A 17,898-nucleotide genomic window follows, 5' to 3' on the forward strand; every position below is an offset into this window, starting at 1 on the left:
AGAACAAAAGCTCAGCCTTCACTGGTCTCTAGTAATCCCACCTCATCATAAATAAAGGTGGGTTTGTAATTGAGCCTGCTAGCATCTTATGGATGAGAGTGGGGGTCGTGTGTGTGTGTGTGTGTGTGTGTGTGTGTGTGTGTGTTTGGGGAGGGAGGGGTTGGGGCTGGGTTCTATGAGCCTCAAATGGAAAATGGAAATCTGTGTACTGGTAAATAGATAATCACACAAAAGTAATTGAGGTTTTCAAACCCCAATCTACAGAGCCAGCATGAGCTCGTTTGCATGTTAATCACACGAGCCGCTCGTTTGGGCTCGCCTCCTCACACGACGGCCGCCACTGCGTGCCCATCTCCCCTAACTGGCTTTTAATTGCATTTAAAATGTCACAGAGGTTGGACATGTGTAATTTGGCCATAACTGTGTCCATATTAATGGGGGTCTCCCAGTGGGCGTGGTCAGGGTGGGGTGAGGTAGGGTGTGGTGGGGTGGGGTGGCAGGGGAGTGAGCGAGATGACTGTATTTGTATTGATTGTCACGGAACGGGGTTTGTCTGTGGGTTCTCCCAATGATGTCATTCTTTTGATGATGTCTGGGAAGTGGAGTTTGGGGAGGCTTTCTTTTGGTTTTCTTTTTTTTTCTTCTTCTTTTTTATTTTGTTTCAGTGTCTTATTAGCGAAAGATAGGTGGGGAATATCTGCCTAGATCAGTCGCCTGCGATTTGAAAGGAGACCTGAGTAGAGTGTAGCCAGATGTTGGGCTGAAGCTCAGTCTGAGCTAAGCTCACCGGCAGCTAACAAGAGGAAACACTAAAGATTGGTGCTCACTTGCAAAAACCGCCTGTTTCCCCCCTCTTCTTTTCTAACCCGTCCGAAACAAAAGTGCTAAATAAGAACGCCAGACACACACACACACACACACACACACACACACACACACACACACACACACATACACATACACACACACACATACACACCAAGTTTATTTTCACTCTCTGTGGCCAGGTGTTTCTTTCACATACAAATGACTGAGATGATGTTTCCATAACGCCGCTCGGGGCCCCTCCGGAGAGGCCAACCTGCAAAACAGGCCTCTTTAATTTTTCATTGCCTAAGGACCATCAGGACCAATAGGCCAGTATTCCTCCTCATCTCCTTTTCCAGATGCCGGTGCAGGGGCAGCCCGGCGCGGAGGCTCAGGCTGCGGCGGCTTCACCAGAGCTGCCATCTCCTAGCCCCCTTTTACCCTGCTGCAACTGCTGCTGCCGCTCGGCACGGCTAGGCTCTGCACTGCTCTGCCGAGACTCTCACATGAAAGGAAGGATCTGTTGAAATGTTAATTTCACCATCTGCTGGCGAGCCCTGCTACCTTTACGCACGTCTGTATGTGTGTGGGAGAGAGAAAAAAGAGAGAGAGAAAAAAAGAGAGAGAGAGAGGGAAAGTGTGTGTGTGTGTGTGTTGCCCTTCTCCCTTTAATTCCCAGTAGTTCTGTTTTGTGTTATGAATGTGCCAGATTTTTTGGGGGCTGTTTGAAGTGGTAGGTCTTTGGAGTGAGAGGGCGGTGGCCAAAGCTTTCGCAGACAGAACGCTACCAACTGTGCAAAACTTTCTCATCCTTCAAGAAGCCCCCTCTGCCTCAGAGTCTTCGATCAGAAACTCGGTTCTGACCACCTGCTCATCTTGAGTAACTTTTTTGTGCCAGAACAAGAAAAAAACACCCCTGCCACCACCACCTCCACCACAGGTTATATTGGACACCTCCAACCTGTATTGGACTTCATCTTCATCTGCTCCCTTAGACTGTTTTGTGCGGAGAGATGTTTTTACACCTGGAACATTTAGTTCACACAACAGCTCTAGTCAGAACATAAACAGGACGACAGTTAGCTCTACATACTCACAGTATCAGCGATTTTGAGTGAAACCATTCAACAGCTTGGGCCCTGAAATCTGGGGAAACTCTTACTTAGAACTTTACAAGTTCTGAGTACTTTACTAACTAACTTTACTAACAGCTTTTGCTTGATGTCCAGCGTAAAGTCATTTTAACCTCAGTGGAACCAAGAAGGGATCTCCCATCCACTGATCTAAACTTCAAGAGGTCTTTTTTTTTTCCTTCTCTGTCAGTGTGTACCAAACGGAACTGTTCTCTCTTCCACACGAACCCAACACAACATAATTACATCAATCTGAGGTCATCTCTTTACAAATCCTGTTTTCCCAACGCACTCATCCTCACATTCACACTGTCTTGATGGCTTCTTTTTTTTTCTTAACAAAAACAACAAAATAAACGTCTTTTTTTTTCCTCAGACAAGCTGACACATCTTCTCATTATAATTTTATGGTTGCTCTTTTCATGCATTTCATGCGCCTGCGCTGGCACAGGCCTGTGCCAGATGGACCGGATCCATTTTGTGATTTGATAGGTGGCTGTTTAGGCCCGGGCGTCCTGCGGAGGAGCTGGGTGCCGGGCGGAGTGGGGAGGGGAGGGGAGCGGATCAGGGGGTGTATGGGTGTGTGTGTGTGTGTGTGTGTGTTTGGGGGGGTGGGGGGGTCGGCGGTTGGGAGCTGCTGCTCTGTGCTGCGCTGCGCGTTTTCCTTGGCCGCGATCGGATTGTTTAGTCTGGGCCCTCATTGTGAACTTGTTGCCGTTCTGTGAGCTGAGAAGTTGACGGTTGTTTGCAAAAGCGCTCGGAAAATGTGAGGGGCTGGAGAGGGGTTTGGGGATGGAGGGAGGTGGTGTGTGTGTGGGAGGGGGGCGGTTTGGGCAGAAGGGGGGCTAGCTACTATTTATTTATTTTTTCTCTGTCCTTGAGAGAAGGGATCTGATTTGTGTTGTAGTTGCTCTCCTCTCTCTCTCTCTCTCTCTCTCTCTCTCTCTCCCTCCCTCCCTTCCTCCTCCTCCTCCTCCTCCCTTTTTTTAAGAGCGACTGCTGAAATGTAGACTCTGCATGACCTCAGTGCGGCCTGCGTTTCATTAATGAGCGACTCTGTGGTTAGAGCGAGGCAGAGGAATAGTTTTCAGATGGCTCCGCCTAGCATTAGCTCTACGCAGCAGCAGGCAGGCATGGCAGGGAAGCCAGCAGAAGCGGCAACGGCAGCAGAGCTAGAGGCGGTGGAGGAAGAGGAAGAAAAAGAAAAGGAGGAGGAGGAGGAGGAGGAGGAGGAGGTGGTGGAGGAGGAGGAGGAGGAGGAGGAGGTGGTGGTGGCAGCGGCACTAGCAGAGGCCACAGCTGCAGAAAAGCCCCCAGAAACGCGGCCAATTCTGTGGCTTTGAAAGGTGTGAAAAGTTCAGCTCCCTATAGCTGGCCTTGCATTTATAATTGCGGTCTCCTCTCTCTCTCTCTCTCTCTCTCTCTCTCTCTCTCTCTCTCTCTCTCTCTCTCTGTGTTACTCATTCTCTTTCTTTTCATTTCATTCTTCTTTCCCCTGTCTCTCTCTTTCTCTTTCACTTCTTTTTTTTACCTCCTGCTCTCTCTCATTCTTTCTCTTCTCTTACTGTAAGTAAGTGTCTGTGTGTGTCTGTGTGTGTGTGTGTGTGTGTGTGTGTGTGTGTGTGTGTGTGTGTGTGTGTGTGTGTGTGTGTGTGTGTGTCTGTGTGCGCGCACAATCGCTTGTGTGCCAGTCTGAATGTGTGTGTTGAGACGGAACTACCGTAGACTTGTAAAAAAGTCACCTGCTAATGAATTCTTGGCCCGGCTTGCTTGTCAGGTAAATCTGGATCGTTGCTTCACACCCCTGAGTCACACAAACACTGATGCTGTGCAAGGCTCGCCACATTTGTGAATGGACTCCAACGTTTGGGACGTTTTATAATGGGTTTCAGTGGGGACAGTTGCTTATAGTAGTATCACACTGTAATGGACAAATTGGCTGTTACAGTCCACATGTTTTTTGAAGAGTTTTTTTTTAAGGTTATTTGGAGCTATTGTTGGCTGGAGCTGTCGTTCGCTGTGCACCTTGAGACAATGTTCATTCTTAAAGTAATAAAGAAATGAAGTAATAAAGTATTAGTGAAGTAATAAAGTATTAGTGAAGTAATAAAGTATGGGGGAGTGACAGCATCACTTGCTGCAATCACAGACACCTGTGTGATTTCCAGTCAGTCACATGCTTTTCCATTGGCCTCCAGTGATTGCTGCCCCCACCAAGATGGCGGCGCTATTTACGTACGATTAAAAACATCTACTAAGTTACATAAACATTATACATAATATATAATAGCTATGAGATTAGAAGCAACTACTTTCCGTATCATCCTAAATTCACCTGTCCTGCTCACTGCCTAGGTGATGCACTATGTTGTTCAGGTGGAAATAACCTGGCATAAAATGTACAAAATTGAATTGAACTGACCCCAACCAAACACACACACACACACACACACTGGGCTACTGTGAACTGAGTTCGGCTGAGCGCTGGTCTGTTTTTACAGGGGTATTGGATGTCCTGAGGGAAAGCCCAGGTTTGTCCAGCCACTAAACAAAAGGCCCCTGTATCTCTCACTCTCTCTGCAATTCTCTTTCCCTCTCTCTCTCTCTCTCGCCCTCCTGTTTTTCCAATCTCCACTAACAAAGAAACACACAGACGGACACACACACACACACACACACACACACACACACACACACACACCATTTCAAGGATTAAACCCCTATGAAGCAAAGGCTGACTTCAGTAGAATACAATGTATGAATGTCATAAAATAGAGGAGGGGAAATAAGTACACTCAAGTGATCAACTCTTTTTCTTCATTTTACCGCTTAAATGGAGAGCTGTGGGTGGGTAAGGGGGCACAAAAGTTTGGTGTGTGTGTGTGTGTGTGTGTGTGTGTGTGTGTGTGTGTGTGTGTGTGTGTGTGTGTGTGTGTGGAGGAATGCTTGAGATGGAGGCTAGCCACTAATGCATGAAGGCAGGGTAAGTAAGAACAAAGACAGTCGGATTACCTAACAGTCCAGTTATGTATTTGAAGCTGTTTGTTAGGAGAGGTGACTGCTGTGTGTGTGTGTGTGTGTATGTGTGTTTGTTTGCAGCTACAGAAGGTGTTGGATACTTAAAAACAAATTAAATTTCAACAGCAAATGTTAATAAATAAGTTTAATTAGAAAAGATAAACTTTGGAACTTTTGCTCTTATTCATTTTGTGTATGCTTCTTATACATGCATGCGTGTGTGTGTGTGTGTGTGTGTGTGTGTGTGTGTGTGTTTATTGTAGTTACACCATCAGACATTCTTTTATGAGGACAGTGTCGCTCTACACAAACAAACACACTCACACAGACAAACACACACACAGACACACATGCACACACAGATGCACACACATACACACTCACCTCTGTTTCTTTCTCTCTCTCTCTCTGTCATGCTGGTTAGCCGTTAGGATGGTCTCAATCCCGCATGCACTCCGACTCGCAGCAAAACAACACACACGGCAACACACGGCACGTGTAAACCTCTTAATTACGTGGCGGCCGGGCAAGCCTGTAACAAGCTGGTGTGAAAACGCTAAAATGTCACACTCGCGGTGGGATAGAGGACGCTGAGGCTCCGGCTTAACAGCCCGCAGTCATGTGCTCTCATTAACCTTCAAAGAGGCACCTTTTAAAAATCAACACATCAGAAGTGACGTGAGGAAATTATGTTGCTGTTAATACCAGAAGTGTTTTTTGGTGTGTCTATGTGTGTGTATGGACTGTTACAATTGCATATTTACTGCCGTTTTCCCTTCAAAGCAAAGTGCATTACATTTCTGAGGCTCTGCTCTCTAAAACCTCACAGAAGCTGCATACGACACATCAAAGATGCGGGCCATTAGAATGAATTGGCCTTTGGCTTTGAATATTTACAGAGCACAGCTATTTGGTGTTTATTCATTTATAATTTCAGAGGAAAGATAATTCACAAAAAGTGTTCTTCTCCACTCCATATCTGTCTGTATACATCCATGCACGGGGCCCGTAATGTGTGGCATCCCCTGTATTATTCGAGACCAAGTCTTTTATTTGACAAAGCTTTTAACTGAACACAACTTCCTGTTGAATAATAGATGGGAGGGGGGGCTGTTTTGCTGTTCCCAGGGAGATCGGCAGTATTCGGAGTGGCAGTATTTGTTTCTGGAGCTTGGGAACGACGTGCGTTTGAAATGGGGCTGACATCATTATTAATGTATTTATTTCCCCCCCTCTGCCACCCCCATACCTCTGGCTTTTCCTCGCCACTAAATGCCTCCATTTCGTCCCCCCTCCACTCTCTCTGCTCACTTTTGAGGGCTTTGCATGGGCCTCGGCAATTGGCAACAAACAATTACAATTCGTGACCATTTCTGTTGGGGATGAAATTGTACATCCCGTCCTGTTTTTGAATGTCATCGCTCACACAGATATTTTAATTTGTCTCCCCCTCGACACTCAAATTACAGAATATGGTTTGCTTTTAAGGTAGAGCAGAGGCAAACTGATAAGTGGCACTTTTCGCCTCCCAAAGCCTTTTTTATTGGAACTTTAATAAGTGCAGGATTATAAATTATAATGTATTCCGTATTATAGTGTATTTGCTAATGTACCCTAAGATAGCTGTCTGCCTTTGGCTTAAATGTGCACTGGAAGTTATTGTGCCTACTTTTATGAAAATGACAAATCAATTGCATGTTTTTTTTCCACCCTCTTTTTCTTTTTGCGGTTGTAATGCACCGTCATCCAGCTGTCAATCAATTTGTGTACTGCCAGATGGATTGGCCTCAAACAGAAGCATCCGTGAATAGATGTTTCTCGTCTTTGCGTCCTTCACTCAATCTCTTTTTCTCTCTCTGTCTCTCTCTGTGTCTCTCTCTCTCTCTCTCTCTCTTTCATACTTCCTCTGGCCCGTCTCTAACCCCCCCCCTCTCTCTCTCTCTCTCTTTCCCTCTCTCTAGTTTTTTCTCCCTCATTTCAGTGGCACTCTCTAATCACCAGCATGTTGGAGCCCACCAAGTGAGTCTGATCGGCATTCAGTCACCAAGCTGCAACCATTAGCAAAAATTAATGAATAAATAAATAAAAAATAAATAAAAAAATAACCACCCCTTTTTGCCTGGGAATGTCATTACGAGCAGAGGGACCGCATTAGGTGTCGCACTGGTTGCCTGTCATTAAAAGCCGAAAAACTTGCCTCCAAAAGAAGAAAAAACTTTTTGGAGCACAGAAAAAAATGTGCCCAAAATGAGTGGAGCTAGAAGCAGCTCTTTTTTTTTTTTGAAGGATATTGCAGAGTGCGAGACAGCAAGAAGCATATCAGCAGAGGGAATCTTTCAAAACTAAGAAATGACCGCTTTTTCACTCACTTTCTTAGTGAGAGTAAGTAAGAGAGGAAGAAAGATAGAGAGAGGGAGGAAGAGAGAGAGAGAAACAGTGTATGTACCCAAGAGAGAGAGAGAGAGGGCGAGAGAGAAACTGTGCTTAGCCGCTCTGCAGGACCATGTGTCGTTTAGGAAGATATAAAGGGGTAATTTTATTACCCCCCGAAAAAAAAACCCACACGCACATACACACTCACTCACTCACTCACTCACTCACTCATGGCCTTCTACACCCCCACCTCCACCTCACCCCCATCCACAAGCGATTTCATTTCTCCTTTTCAGCCCCAGCAGGGCCCTTTATTTGATCACATATTCCTGAGTTTAACTGCCTCCGACCGGCTGGGCCTCCGTTTATTTTCATTTGGAAAACACATTTTCTGTTTGAGAGGACGTGCACAGGGAAGAAGGCATGTGTGTGTGTGTGTGTGTGTGTGTGTGTGTGTGTGTGTGTGTACATTGCTTAAGTGTGTGTGTCTGTGTATTTATGTGTGTGTGTGTGTGTGTGAGGGAGAGTTTCTGTGTGGGATGTAAATGTCCTCTTTGAGGCCACTTCTCACCTCAGCCTTGGTGGAAGTCAGACTCATTTTCCTTCCTTCCACTCTTTTTTTCTATTCATTGTGAGGGAGTTTATATGTGTGTGAATGAGAGGTACTGTAGCTCTTCTCCACGTTGCCCAATGGCCACCGCTCTCCTTCAGCGCCCCTTGCCACCTTGTGTTGCCGTGAGAGCGGCAATCTTGGCGTGGGCCACTTACTTCAGGGCTCTCAGGGTTGGGGATTTCAGATGGGACGGAAAATCGGACGCCTCTGATAAAATGGTATTTCTTGGAGATGTGATGATGGGCATGGATACTGAGATGATACAGTGAACAGATAGTACCAGTGCCATACTGTGTGTGTGTGTGTGTGTGTGTGTGTGTGTGTGTGTGTGTGTGCATGTGTGTGTGTGTGTGTGTGTGAGAGAGAGAGAGAGAGAGAGAGAGAGAATGTGTTTAAGTAAGAGGCAGTGTTTTGAATGGTGTCGGAACCATCCTGGCTGGCACGCACACAGGTCCTGCCTGACCCTTTGTCCCCTCTCTCTCTCTTTTCTCTCTCTCTCTCTCTCTCTCACCCTGTCTGTCTGTAACACCTACGCCCCAAGTAAGCCCCTGTCTGATGACAGCACGATGAAAACATTTCTGTGAAAAGCACCGTTTCTCTGCCCGGAACACCCTCTCTCCCGAATTCTTTGCTCCTCTCCTCTTTCCTCTCTCTCTCTCTCTCTCTCTCTCCCCCTCTCTCTCTCTCTCTCTCTCTCTCTCTCTCTTTGTCTGATTTTCTTCAGCCTCTCCTCTCCTTCTGTCTCAGTCCTTTTTCTCTTTCACCTTCTCTCGTCTTTTACTCTTTCTGTCTCTACCATTTTTCTGCCCCCCCCCTCACACTGTTTAACCTCATCCCCCTCTCTCACCCCTCTCTCTCTCTCTCTCTCTCTCTCTCTCTCTCTCTCTCTCTGGTTAGCCTCGACTGGGCAGCGTTCCACACAGTGAATTATCTCCAGATGTAGTTCCTCCTCTCCCCGCCCTCGCCGAATTAGTGGCCAGTAAAAATTAGCTCTAAATTAGCAGCGGCACAGAGAATGGTGAAGTTTGAAATTTCCATATAATGAGTTTATTATTCTTTGGTGGGTCGCCATTTTCCTGAGTTCCTTTTCTGTTTTTGTTTCCTCCCCACCCCCCTCATCCCTTCCACTGTGCAGTTGGTGTCTGTTTTTGTGTGTGAAGGGGTGTGTGTGTGTGTGTGTGTGTGTGTGTGTGTGTGTGTGTGTGTGTGTGTGTGTGTGTGTGTGTGTGTGTGTGTGTGTGTGTGTAGTGTGTGTCTAAGATTATAGCACTCAGGTTATTATCAGATAGAGTTTATCTTAGTTTAACTTCATCTAGACCAGGAATACATTTTAGATTGTGTGTGTGTGTGTGTGTGTGTGCACACGCGTGTGCATGTGTTACAGCCCTACAGTAGAAGCCAGGCCTTCCGTCAAGGCGCAGGAGCAGTAGTGAGGCTCTCATCTCAGACGACGACGACTCGGCTTGTCTCGTGTTTGACTAACACACCGCTCCTCAAACAGATCACTCACTCACCAGGGCCTCCGACTTGTTTTACACTGGCAATCAACATCTGGAACGTTTATCACTTACTCCTCAACCATTCATTCTCTCTCTCTCTCTCTCTCTCTCTCTTTCTCTCTCTCTCTCTCTCTCTCTCTCTCTCTCTCTCTCTCTCTCTCTCTCTTTAATCCGATTGTACTTGAATGAGGCAGCTGCCTCGACGTTTGCGTGCTATTTTCCTGAGTAGCAGACTAATGCAAATCACAGCCTTCACAATATGATAATATCTGCCATGCAGAAGAAGGTGTGTGTGTGTGTGTGTGTGTGTGTGTGTTAGCAAAGAGCACATACTTTCATCTGGTCTCCAAACTGCGCTATAATAGGTAAACTGCTGAGAAGTGTTGGAGCTTGTTTAAATTTACCCACACAGTGGTGGCTTTGATTTCATCAGGACCGTCTCATTCAAATAACGCTTTTGAAGAACAAGCCCCACTTTTTGCTCTTTTTTTTTTCTTTTCTTTCTTTCTTTCTTTCTTTTTCATTTTTTCCCCCCTTCTTCCTGGGCTCACCGAAAAGAGCCAATTTAACCTGGAGTGTGTGTGTGGCTCTTTGCGCTCGGCGCGCCCGTTTGAAGTACCCGGTCAGCTTGACCCGTCTGGCTTCTGTCATTTCGTCGCTTTTTATTTTCCCTCTCGCCTGTAATGTATACTCGAGATCCAGACACCCACCTACACACACACACACACACACACACACACACACACACACACACACACACACACACACACATACACACATCCAGACACCCACCTACACACACACACACACACACACACACACACACACACACACACACACACACATCCAGACACCCACCTACACACACACACACACACACTCTCGCTCTAGCAGCAGGGAATGAGCAGACATAGGTATCATTAGACAAACAGAAGTGAGTGAGTGGGAGAGGGAAAGAGTTGGAGGGAAGATGGCAGAGATGGAGAGAAAGTGATAAGAAAATACATGAATGAGAGACGGTAAGTAAGAAAGAAAGAAAGAAAGGGTGAAAGAATAAGAGGGTAGGAGTGAAAAATATATATGCTGGTAAGGAGGAGAGAATGAGGCAATCGGGGAGAATACTGTAGGTCTGTGTGTGTGTGTGTGTTTGTGTGTTGGTCTCTCTCTCTCTGTGTGTGTGTGTGTGTGTTTGTGTGTATGTGGATATTTCTTGTGCCCCCCTGCTTGACTGCTGTATGGGTTTGTTTTCAGTAGGAGCCAGGAGGCCCCTGGGCTTGGGAAGCCTGTTGATATTAAGGCGGGCAAAGGCATGCACACACACACACACACACACACACACACACACACACACACACACACACACACACTCCAGGATAAAGCAAAACACACATGCATGCATACATGTGCACATACACACACATGTGTATATAATATTCACCCTTATATAAACACTCATGTACACGTTTATATACAGTCAGATATACATACAGTACACCACTCACCAGGATGAAGTAAGAACACGCAGGCAGCACACACACACACACACACACACAAATGCAGGTACATAGGAAAAGCTTGCACATTTAAAAGAAAACACACACACACACACACACACACACACACACACACACACACAAACACACATAAACTCTCACACAGGGATTAATCACTCATTCACTCACACACATACAGCCACAGACACACATTCTCTCTCTCTCTTTCTGTCTCTCCCTCATTCGTTCGCTCTTTCAGGGATGTCTTGTTGGGCTCAGGGCCAGAGGTGCACATGGGAGTCACATGCTTGAGCACAGACTGGCCTCGGGCCTCTGGGACTCCTGCACACAGCACCTCCTGCACACAGCACCTCCTGCACACAGCCACAGCCGTCTGACTAGCCTACAGTTAGGGTCGGGGTTTGTCTGGGTAGTGTTTGTCTTATTTGTGTAGTGTCTGTGTCAGAAGTGTGAATGCTACAGAATGATCGGTTTTGCTAATGTTAATGCTGTAACACTTTACTTCATAACACATTCATAGCAGCTATCATAAACTGCACATAAAGCATTCATGACTGTTTCATGAGACATGACTCAACATTCATACCAAACCTTTCATGAATGTGGAAGACAGAGCAGCGACAATTTGTCAAAGTAAAGTCCAAAGTCATAAAGCAGCATTGCCGTTTTTGTTCCAAACCTCTTACTTGATCCAGTAACATCTGAGTCAATGGCTATACTCCAGTGCCAAAAGACAGAACATGGTCAAGCAAATAATTTTGTTTCATAAAATGTATTTGTTTTATGATGTAACCTTTGCAGATGATTTCTCATCTTTTGCTACTGGGAATGTCCAACTGTTCCAGGTTACACAAATATGGGTCAGCTGAATGTAGGCTAGTTGACCTCCCAGTGTTAAACTCAGTGATTACGAATACTTCACAACTTGTGAAATTTGATGTAGACTTCATAAGATATTCATGAAATATTTACAAAGGCTGGAGAGATTAAATTAATGGTATCCAGGTTACACAAATACGATGTTGGACTTTTATTTTGACAAGTTGTCATAATTCTGTCTTTCACATTCATGAAAGGTTTGGTATGAATGTTGAGTCATGTCTCATGAAACAGTCATGAATGCTTTATGTACAGTTTATGACAGCTGTTATGAACGTGTTATGAACTCACCCGTCAAGTAAAGTGTTACCGTTAATGCTAATCTGAAAATGGTTGTTTGTGTCTGATGCCATTGTATTTCCAATTGTATGAAATCCTATTGTTTTGGCCTTTTTCTGGATAGGATTAAAGATAATTTAAGAACTTTTAAGAATTTATTTTAACCTTTATTTAACCTTTTAAGAATAAGCATATACAGTCAGCATGTTCTATGAATGTCAGTTCTCAATTTGTCAAATCTAAATAAACTACAGAAGTCATTACTAATTTTTAGCTTTTTGATTGACATTAATGTGAGCAGGACTTAAACAGCTTACTGTAAATATGTTTTTTTATTGGTCTTTACTTATCTCCATCTGTGACCACTGCTTCACTCCTTGTGTATTCATGGTATTATTATTGTACTTTATATGGGGTCAGTGTTGGTTCAGGATAATTAGCAGCCCCGGCAGTGCCCAGAGCGTAGCTGAGTTAGTAATAAGAGCAGTGGGTTCCCGTTAGCCACTGTGTTTATTAGCATAGCTTGGCGGGGCTGAAGTGGCTAGTGTCGTCTTAATTAGTGTGCTTTCGGAGGTGTTGTTTTAATGGCCCCGCTGCCTGCCTGCAGCCACACTCGGCTTGTTGCCTGATGTACAGCCCTTATTTAGATGTGCTGTGTGATTGTGAGCGGTGTGCTATGGTGCGCTTCGGCTCGATGCATCAAAACCCCACGAAAAACCACAGCCTGTTACTTTGCAGATTAATGATGGATAAAAAAAATGGATTCTTGCCTTGTGATCACAGAGAAGTGTGGCCTATCTCTGTATCTCTTCTCCCTCACTCACTCTCTCTCTCTCTCTCTCTCTCTCTCTCTCTCTCTTTCTTCCTAACCCCTCCTTCTCCCCATAACCAGAGAAATATCTATGCAAATATATTTGGACACTGTCATTATGGGCTGTTTAATAGGGATTTCATTAGGGACCCGTGCGGCTTTCCGCGAGAGGGGGCGGGTTGCCGTGGCAACGGTGGGGCGCGCAGTGACTGTCGCGTGCGCATTGTGGTGTTTTGGTTTCGGGCATGGTGGCGCTCATAATCACCGCCGTCTCTAATGGTCCGTCACATCGCGGTATTGATCTCTGATGAGCAGCTTCATTACTGGGCCTCAGAAACTCAGGATGAGGTGTGAGGAGTCCGCCATTAGGTGTTTGTGTGTGTGTGTATTTGAGTGTGTGTGGGAGTGCATGTGAGAGAATGCTGTTTTGTTTTAATGTATATCTGTGTGTGTGTGTGTGTGTGTGTTTGTGTGTTTGTGTGTGTACACCTCCTTGTGGCCATGCGTGTGTATTGTTATATCTGTGTGTATGTGTGCATTTGTGTGTTTCATATTGAACATTACCTCTGTGCAATGCCAGGTTCCATTGTGGTTGTGTTGAGGCCTGTGTTTACTGAGCCACACAGGTCTTATGGCCCTGTGTGCGTGTGTGTGTGTGTGTGTGTGTGTGTGTGTGTGTGTGTGTTTGAGTTAACATTGTTCAAATGTCACCTTCTCTTCAAATGATGCAGCATTACAGATGCAGGGGTAAATAAAACAGGCAGCTGGAGATTTGTGCTTCAGACAGACACTGGTGTAAAGGAGGTCTCTCAGAAAGAATGAGAGAGAAAAGAGGGAGAGAAAGAGGGGGGGGTGAATTGAAGTGTATAAAACCCCCTCACATACACACGCATACAGATACACTAACACACTCTTGCACACCCGCTGATGTGCAGTGAACAGCTTTTAGGCCGCTGGCATTTCAGCAAAGGAGGCCCAAACAGCATTAAACTCTTCCAGTGGTAGCACACACACACACACACACACACACACACACAGATGAGAGAGGAGATGAGAACACACTGAGACATATAAAACTGTATCTGTGTGTGTGTGTGTGTTTGTCTGTGTTTGTGTGTGTGTGTGTGTGTGTGTGTGTGTGTAGTAACTGTGTAAGCTAGACTACAGGTTACCAACCAACCAAATGCCACCTTGCGTTGTGGTACCCGGAAAACCACCATCCACACTGCATAATGCATTCTCATTCTTGAAACAGATGCCCATATTTTATAATGATTGTAGTATTTCTAAAGGAATTTCTACACTGCACGTCATAACTGTGGTGTTGTCGACCTTATTGCCATTACTGTTAAAAGGCGGTACCAAAGTGGTACCAAAAAATGTGCCTTTAAGCAAACATTCACACATGGTTTAACAGCTCTGATGATGTGTTTTGTAACATCCCTAACACCCCTGATGCTTTATTCTTGGATAGATATAGAGCAGTAGGGTTATTCCTAGAGGTTGTGTTAATGACCTTTACATGGACATAGCCTTTAGTGACGTAAATGCAAATTACCCAATGAAGTATCAACACATACTTGCATAGATCTAGGCTATGGGTGTAAGTTGGTAATATTGATATTTGACAGCTCGGGGCATTTTAACAAATTAACTGTTAGCGGGTTATGATTGGCCGGCCTATCTATAATAAAAATTCCAGATCTGCTCCAGATCAGCTGTTCTAGGTAATCTGTACTGTGTGATACAGGCAACGTTTTCTGTATCCGAGATATTAAAGCTGCATTTCACCTCTTGTAATATTTGAATGCTTTCTGTGATTGGTGGGTTCAAGTAAAGAGTGTGTGTTTGACTGGGCAGTACATACGGAGTGCAGAGATGAGCTGTTGACACGCTGTGGCAGTCTTGAGCAGTGCATATTGTGTCTACTTTAATTGAAAATGAATAGTTGGAGGGGGTGGCCATGAGAGTAGTGACATTGCCTTGACACACACACACACACACACACTTTGACACGCAGCAGATCAAATGCAGCAACACCAGCAACAATAGCGTCAACCATTGCATCTGCATGGTTGCACACACACACACACACACACACACACACACACACACACACACACACACACACACACACACACACACACACACACACACAATCCTTTGCCACCGACTGGATATGTGCTGCTGGGAATATTTGTCCTCATTGACCTTGATAATTCAGTACCTCTGAGAGATAGAGCGAGGGAGATCGAGGGAGAGATGATGAATGAATGAATGATAGAATATAAGAAAGAAAAAGGGAGCGTGTAGCACAAAGAGAATGACAGATGTGAGTGAGTGAGTGAATGAGTGAACGAGGTGGAGAGTGTATGAACGAGTGAGCAAGAGACTGAGTGAGTGAATGAGTGAGTGAATGAGGTGGAGAATCGAGTGAGCAAGAGACTGAGTGAGTGAATGAATGAGTGAATGAGGTGGAGAGTGTATGAACGAGTGAGCAAGAGACTGAGTGAGTGAATGAATGAGTGAATGAGGTGGAGAGTGTATGAACGTGTGAGGCAGGTGTAGTGTCCATACTTGAGTTGGAGAGTGAAGGTAAATGGGCCTGGGAGAGAGAGAGGGCGATAGAGTGCAGTGATAAGCAGAGAGCTGTCATAATGGAGACGAGTGCATTAGTGCCTCCAGTGCAGGGCCACTGTGCTTCCATTTTACCATGTTTGTGTTCATGTTGTCCTCTCTATTTTTCTGCCGAGTGATATTTCTGAAGTAGGGCGGTGTGAGTGGAACGTAGAATAGTGTTGTGTGTGTGTGTGTGTGTGTGTGTGTGTGTAAACTGTGTGACGGACGTTTTCTCGAACTTTCCGGACCTTCCTGGTCTTTAAGCACAGTTTCATGCCTCCGGATTCTCCCTGGGAAACCCCACACATGCAGAGAAGACCTTCGGCTCATCATCTCACCCCTGGCACCCGCAGGGTCCCCCCCCCAGCGAGCACAAGCTCCGTGTGGAGAGGTCATCAGTGCCAACCCCCTCCCTCCCCAACACACACATGCACACACACACACATACCTCTCTTGTCTGTGTCAGAGAGACATTACATGACTAGTCCTGGGGTTAGCAAGTGCATCATTAGTCAACATGGTAAAGGAGAGGGAAAAGATAATGATGGAACACTTTGGTTCAGTTCCAGGCCGTTTGCTAATGATATGATGGAGTTCAGTTCTGCTCTAGCTGTATAGTGTACTGCACAGAGAGACACGCACTCCTCACATACACATGTGCTCACACACACACACACACACACACACACACACACACACACACACACACACACACACACACATTAGGTGTGTGTGTGGGAAACATAGAAAGAGAGTTAAGTTCTGATGTGTGTGGGTGCTTGTGTTTTATGTGTACAGTATGTGATAATTGCAAGTGCAAGAGTGTGCCATGCATGTGTGTGCTTGTGTTTAAGGAGGGTTTGGCATGACATGTAGAGAGAGCGTGCAAGCATGTGAGTACATATTTGCACCTGCAAGGCACACGTGTGTGTGTGTGTGTGTGTGTGTGTGTGTGTGTGTGTGCGCGCGTTCGTGTTTGTGTGTGTGTGTGTGAGAGAGAGAGTCTAATTTAAGTGGTTGACTTAATCAGAGTCCAGCTCCCTGTCACTCTGTGACTACTCATGATTCTGTGTGTGAGCACAGCGTAGAAGTCTGTTTAATTAGCACCTGTTACACACACGGTTAGACATGCATGTACTCTCACACACACACACATACACACACACACACACACACAGATACAGTTTTACATGTCCCAGTGTGTTCTCATCTCCTCTCACCTACACAAAATGGTGAAGCATGTTTTACATCTGTGTGTATAACTCTGTGTGTGTGTCTTGCTACACACACACACACAGTCTAAAATGTCTCCCTGGTCCATGTGGTGTTAGGGAACTGGTAGCAGATGGACAGAGCTTTCTTTCGGCATCTGCTGCGTGTAGCTGGGGCTTTATACCCTCTCCTAAGGGAGGGAGAGAGAGAGAGAGAGAGAGAGAGAGAGTCCTCTCTCTCTCTCTCGTTCTTTCTTCTCTGCGAGTAGATTCCTGTCTGCTGAAGCGTCGAAGGAAAACATCTGTGGCATGTAGGGGGGTAGAGGGGGTAGAGGGGGGGGGGAGGGCAGAGAAGAAAAAAGCAAAGATGGGAAAGTTGACAAAAGCATGGACAAACACCATGAGCTCAAAATGTTCCGTCTTGTTGCCAATGAGTTGTGTTTACATGACTGGAGAATATGTCAGCATTGCCATGTCAGTATGCTGGCTGTGTGTGTGTGTGTGTGTGTGTGTGTGTGTTTGTGTGTGTGTGTGTGTGCGTGCTGTGGTCCTAATTATGCTGCTGAATCTGCTGTTCAAAAGACTTGTGGTTTGATGAACAGCTGTTGAGACAAATTTGCCTTTGTGAAGTGGTTTTGGGTTTTATCTGATGCTGGGACTGAAGCTGTGAAAATGCTGCTCAGTTTTTCATTATTTTCATCACCTCTTACACACTCACTCACTCTCTCTCTCTCTCTCTCTCTCTCTCTCTCTCCCTCTCTCTCCCTCCCTTTCTCTCTCACTCTCACTCTCTCTCACTCTATCTGTCCCTCTCTCTCCCTTTCTCTCTCACTCTCACTCTCACTCTCTCTCACTCTCCCTCTCTCACACTCTCCCTCTCTCTCTGTCTCTCACTCACTCACTCTCACTCTCTCTCTCTTTCACACACACACACACACACACACACACACACACACACACACACGAGGCAACTTCTCCTCAGTGGCTGACCAGTTTAACACACATTGCTGGTGTGTGTCCTAATAAGGGAAAGCAGAGGTGTGTGTGTGCCAGAGCTGTGGAGTAGAGCGACCGGGCAGCGCGCACTACTCACCGCTCCATTTCACACTTCCATTCTCCTCCTTTAATTCTCTTGTTCATGT

General features: G+C 45.6%; 1 protein-coding gene across 13 annotated transcripts in view; it reads left to right on the forward strand.

Moving 5' to 3' along the window:
- foxp2 (forkhead box P2) overlaps nt 1–17,898 on the forward strand; it is a 141,105-nt gene that overhangs the window by 26,193 nt on the left and 97,014 nt on the right. The gene's annotated exons all lie outside the window — the stretch shown is intronic.

Source organism: Alosa alosa, chromosome 17 (genome assembly GCF_017589495.1).
Source record: "Alosa alosa isolate M-15738 ecotype Scorff River chromosome 17, AALO_Geno_1.1, whole genome shotgun sequence".
NCBI classification, from domain to species: domain Eukaryota; kingdom Metazoa; phylum Chordata; class Actinopteri; order Clupeiformes; family Clupeidae; genus Alosa; species Alosa alosa.